Below are 6,430 nucleotides of genomic sequence, written 5' to 3'. Positions count from 1 at the left end.
AAGCTTAATCGCGTTGAAGCACGCTCAGTGCGTCAAATTCAATCGAAACGTATACATTAGAGAAGGGGAGGGGAGAGTAGACTAGAATGCAGTAGAGTAGAAGAGATTACAACAAAATAGAAGGAATAGAATAGAATAGAGTAGAAAAGAGTAGGGTTGAATAGAGTCGAATAGAGCTGAATAGGCCGAAGAGAGATGAATAGAGCTGAATGGAGCTGAATAGAGCCGAAAAGAGCCGTATAGTGCCAAATCGCACCTAATCGATCTGAATCAAGCAGAATCGCACTGACTGTCGCCGAATAGCGTCGGACAGCATCAAATCACGTTAAATCAGGTCCAATCACATCATTTTGCGTCAAACCATGTCGAATGGCTTCATATGCCGTTGAATTTCATCGAATGTCGCCGAATCACGGCAAATCGCGTCGTATCACGTCGAATAACTTCGAATTGCGTCAGATCTCATAGAACCCTGCCGAATCACGTTGAATCGCATGGAATCTCGTCAAGTCTCTTCGAATCCCGTTGAATGCCTTCCGATCTCATCGAATCCCGTTGATCCTGTCAAATTGCGTCGAAATGAATCGAATTGAATCTAATAGATTAAAGTAGGGTAGGTTTGGGTGGGGTGCAGTAGGGTTGGGTAGGGTAGAATAGAATAGAGTACAACGGAATAGGATAGAACAGAACAGAACACAATAGAAAGAACACAACAGAATACAATAGAGTAGAAAAGAGTCAAATGGTGCAGAACCTAGCCGAATTGAACCGAATGGAGACCAAACGAGACGAATCGCGTTGAATTGCTTTGAGTCGGGTCAAATCGAATCGAATCAATTAGAATAGGTTAGGGTAGGGATGGGTAGAATAGAGGAGAATAGTGTAGAATGGTGTGCAATGGAATAGAATGGAGTCGAATAGAGACGAATAGAGTAGAAAAGAGTCAAATAGAGCAGAATAGGGCCCAATAGGGCCAAAGAAGGCCTAATCGAGCAGAATCCAGCAGAATCGATGAATTCGAGCCAAATGGAGTGAAATGGAGCCAAATCGAGCCGATTCGAAGCGAATCGAGCTGATTCAAGCCCAACCGCGTCGAATCGCGTGGAAATGCGTCGAATCGAGTCGAACGAAATAGATTGGAGAAGGGGAATGGAGGGGCGAGGAGGGTAGAATAGAACAGTAGAGAATAGAAAGAACAGAATATAGTACAGTAGGGTAGAGCAGAGCAAAGTAGAGACGAGTAGAGTAGAATTGAGTCGAATCGAGTCAAATAGTGCAGGATATGGCTGAAGAGAGCCAATTCTAGCCGAATCGAGCCAAATGGAAACAAAACGAGATGAATCGCGTCGAATTGCTTCGAACCGCGTTGAATGGAATCCATTAGAATAGATTAGACTAGGGCAGGGTAGGGTAGAAGAGAATAGAATAGAATGGAGTGCAATGGAGTCGCGTAGAGACAAATAGAACAGAAAAGAGTCGAATCGAGGCAAATAGGGCCGAATAAGGCTGAACTGAGTCAACTCGAGCCGAAACGAGCTGAATCGAAGCGATTTGAGTCAATTCGAGGTGATGGTGCTGAATAGAGTGTAATCGAGCCGATTCAAGCATAATCGTGTCCAATCGCATCAAAATGCTTTGAACCGAATCAAATCGAATAGATTAGAAAAGGTTAGGGTAGGGTAGTTTATGATAGGGTAGACTAGGGTAGACGAAAATAGACTACAGTAGAGTAGACAAGAGAAGGTTAGAGTAGTAGTCTAGACTAGTCAGCTGGACAAGTCAGCAAGATGAGTGGCATAGGTCCGTAGTCTTGACAACTAGCCTTGAACAGTACGCTTGCCTTGACAAGTACCCTAAATAAGTAATCTGAACTAGTAGCCTTGCCTTAAGTAGCACCCTTAACTAGTAGCCTTGCCTTAACTGGCACCCCCTTAACTAGTAGCCTAGCTTACTAGCACCCTTAGCTAGTAGCCTTGCCTTAACCAGTAGCCTTAACGAGTACCCTGGCCTTAACTAGTACCCTTGCCTTGACTAGTAGTCTTAACTCGTACCCTTGCCTTCACTAGAACTCTTATCTGGTAGAGTGGCCTCATCTAGTAGCCTGAACTAGTACCCCTGCCGTAGGTAGTACTCTTGCCCAAACTAGTACCCTTATTGAGTACCCCTAAGTAGTAGGGTATGGTACGGTGGGGTAGCATAGGATAGGGTAGCATACGGTGGAACACAGAAAATAGAATAAAATAGAATAACAGCATAGGTCAGGATAGGTTAGTTTAATGTAGGGTATGGTAGAGTAGCATAGGATGGAATAGAGAAAATAGAAAAGGAGAATAGAATACAACAGAATAGAAAAGAACAGACTAGATTAGGATAGGGTAGGGAGGTGTAGGATTCCGTAGAATAGAATAGTGTAGCATGGTATAGAATGGAGTCTAATGGAGTTGAACAGAGACGAATAGAGTAGAAAAGAATTGAATACAGCTGAACACGGCCGAATAGGACCAAATACGGCTGAATCGTGCCGAATAGAGCAGACTCGAGCTGAATCGAGTCGGACCGACCAGATTCGAGCTGAATGGAGCTGAAATGAGTCAAAGAGAGGCAAAGAAAATGAGCTGAGCTAAATCGAGCTGAATCGCACCTAATCACGTCCTACTGCCTGGAATCTCGTCGAATTCCATCAAATCTCGCCCAAACCCGTCGAATCTCATAGAATCTCATGAATCCCATCGAATTGTGTCAAATCGGGTCAAATTGAACGGCATAGAATTAAATTGAACAGATTAGAGTAGTGTAGGTTAGGCTGGGATTTGGTAGGTGAGGGCACAGAAGAATGGAATAGGGTAGCAAAGAGTAATACAGAAGAGAATACAAAGAGTAGAATGGAGTAGAGTTCAGTAGAGGAGAATAGTCAGAGTCGAGTAGTGCTGAATATAGATGAATAGATACAAATCGAGGTGAATTGAGTCGAATGGAGAGGGAACGAGACAAATCGCGATGAATCGAATCAATTAGAATAGAGTAGGGTAGGGTAGAACAGAATAGAATAGTGTAGAATGGAGTCGAACAGAGTAGAATGGTGTGGAGTGCGGTCGAATGGAGTCCAATAGAGATGAATAAAGTAGAAAAGAGTTGAATAGAGCCGAACAGGGCTGAAGAAGGTTGCATCGAGCCTAATTATGCTAATAGAGCAGAATCAAGCCGAATTGACCCGACGCAAGCCAAATAGAGCTAACTCAAGCCAACTCAAGCCTAATCACATGGAATTGCGTTGAAATGCATTGAATCGAATTGAATAGTTTAGAGTAGAGGAGGGTAGGGTAGGAGAGGTTAGAATGGAACAGAACAGAACACAATAGGAAGAATAGAACAGAATTAAGTAGAGTCGAGTGCAGTAGAAGAGTCAAATCGAGTTGAATAGAGCCGAAAAGAGCCGAACGGAACTGAATAGAAATGATTCGACGAAATTCGAGGTGAATCGAGATGAATCATGTCAAATAGCATTGAAATGTGTCGAATCGAATCAAAAAGATTTGTGTAGGGCAGGTAAGGTGAGGGTAGGGTAGGATATTATAGAATAGAGTAGAATAGAACAGAACAGAAAGAAGAGAGTAGACTAGAGTCGAATAGAGTCGAATACTGCAAAAAAGAGACAAATAGAGGGGAAAAGAGACGAGTAGGACCGAATTGAGTCACACGGAGCTGACTCGAGCTGATACGACCCGAATCAGGTCAAATCGCGTTCAAGTGTGTTCAATAGAATTGAGCAGATTAAACTAGGTTAAGTTAGAGTAGGGTAGGGTAGAATAGAATGCAGTAGAACAGAACAGGATAGAACAGAACAGAACTGAAAGAATAGAATAGGGTCCAGTAGAGCATAGAAGAGTAGAGTAGAATAGAGTCGAATATTGCCGAATAGAGCCAAATGGAGCCAAATAGAGCCAAAAGAGCTGAAGCGATAGAAATCAAGACAAATCACGCCGAATCCCGTGGAATCGTGCCATATCACGCCAAATCCCGTCAACTTGCATTGAATCCCATCGATCCAAGTCAAAACAAATCCAATCGCTTAGAAGAGACTAGAGTAGGGTAGAGTACGATACAATAGAATAAAGACGAATAGAGTAGGATGGAGTAGAATGGTGTAGAATGGATTTGAATGGAGTCAAAAAGAGATAATGGAGTTGAGTAGAGTCTCATAGAGCCGAATAGAGCTGAATAGAGCTGACTAGAGCCGAATGGAGCCGATTAGAGATGAACCGATTTGAGCTGAAGGGGGATGAACAAAGTGCAATGGAGCCGAGTTGAGAAGAAACGCATCGAAATGCGTGGAATCGAATCCAGTAGAATAGATTAGAGTAGGGTAGGATAGAAAAGAGTAGAATAGAATTGAACACAGTAGAAGAGAATAGAAAGAATACAATAGAATAGAGTAGAAAAGGGTAGAGCAGAGCAGAAGAGTGCACAGCAGAATAGAATAGAGCAGAGTAGAACAGAGTGGAATAGAGTCGAATCGAGCCAAATGGGGACGAAACTAGACAAATCGTCTCGAATCCCATTGAATAAATGACAGTAAATTGGAGTACGGTAGAGTAGAATAGTGTACAATGAGGTAGAATGGTGTACAATGGAGTCAAATAGAGTAGAAAAGAGCCGAAGAGGGCCGAATCGAGCTGAATTGAGCCAAATCGAGCCGAATCCAGTGAATTGAGCCTAATCAAGCTGAATCGACACTATTCAAGCCAAATGGAGCTGAATGGACACGAGTCGAACTGATTCGACCCGAATTGCATCAAAATTCACCGAATTGAATTGAATAGATTAGAGTAGGGGAGGTTCGGGTATGGTAAGGTGGGGTGGACTAGAGTAGAGAAAAATAGAAAGAACAGAATAGAAGAGAACAATACGGAACAAATACAGAAAAGAGTAGGCTAGAGTAGAGTAGAGGGGAATAGAGTAGAATAGGTTCGAACAGAGCCAAATCGAGCCGAATCGCGTTGAAATGGGTTGAATCAAATCCAATCAAATGGAGTAGAATAGATTAGAGTTGGGAAGCATAGGGTAGGGTAGGATAGAGTAGAATAGAACAGAACAGAATAGAAACAATAGAGTGGAATAGAGAAGACTAGAGTATAATAGAGTAGACTAGAGTATGATAGAGTTGAATAGAGCTGAATAGAGACAAACGGAGACGAAATGATAGGAACCGCGTTGAATCGATTCGAGTAAATTAGAGTGGTGTAGGGTAGGGTAGAGCAGAATAGTGTTGAATGGTGTGGAATGAATAGAACGGAGTAGAATTGAGTCAAATAGAGACAAATAGAGTAGAAAAGAGTCGAATAGAGCAGAATATGGCTGAATAAGGCCGAGTCGAGCAGAATTGAAGCAACTCAAGCCAAAACGAGCCGGATGGAGCTTAATAGAGCCGAAGAGAGCCAAATCGATCTGAATAGAGCCGATTCAAGCTTAATCGCGTTGAAGCACGCTCAGTGCGTCAAATTCAATCGAAACGTATACATTAGAGAAGGGGAGGGGAGAGTAGACTAGAATGCAGTAGAGTAGAAGAGATTACAACAAAATAGAAGGAATAGAATAGAATAGAGTAGAAAAGAGTAGGGTCGAATAGAGTCGAATAGAGCTGAATAGGCCGAAGAGAGATGAATAGAGCTGAATGGAGCTGAATAGAGCCGAAAAGAGCCGTATAGTGCCAAATCGCACCTAATCGATCTGAATCAAGCAGAATCGCACTGACTGTCGCCGAATAGCGTCGGACAGCATCAAATCACGTTAAATCAGGTCCAATCACATCATTTTGCGTCAAACCATGTCGAATGGCTTCATATGCCGTTGAATTTCATCGAATGTCGCCGAATCACGGCAAATCGCGTCGTATCACGTCGAATAACTTCGAATTGCGTCAGATCTCATAGAACCCTGCTGAATCACGTCGAATCGCATGGAATCTCGTCAAGTCTCTTCGAATCCCGTTGAATGCCTTCCGATCTCATCGAATCCCGTTGATCCTGTCAAATTGCGTCGAAATGAATCGAATTGAATCTAATAGATTAAAGTAGGGTAGGTTTGGGTGGGGTGCAGTAGGGTTGGGTAGGGTAGAATAGAATAGAGTACAACGGAATAGGATAGAACAGAACAGAACACAATAGAAAGAACACAACAGAATACAATAGAGTAGAAAAGAGTCAAATGGTGCAGAACCTAGCCGAATTGAACCGAATGGAGACCAAACGAGACGAATCGCGTTGAATTGCTTTGAGTCGGGTCAAATCGAATCGAATCAATTAGAATAGGTTAGGGTAGGGATGGGTAGAATAGAGGAGAATAGTGTAGAATGGTGTGGAATGGAATAGAATGGAGTCGAATAGAGACGAATAGAGTAGAAAAGAGTCAAATAGAGCAGAATAGGGCCCAA

Source organism: Elephas maximus, chromosome 10, assembly GCF_024166365.1.
Source record: "Elephas maximus indicus isolate mEleMax1 chromosome 10, mEleMax1 primary haplotype, whole genome shotgun sequence".
Taxonomy (NCBI): domain Eukaryota; kingdom Metazoa; phylum Chordata; class Mammalia; order Proboscidea; family Elephantidae; genus Elephas; species Elephas maximus.
This window is presented reverse-complemented; position numbering follows the sequence as displayed.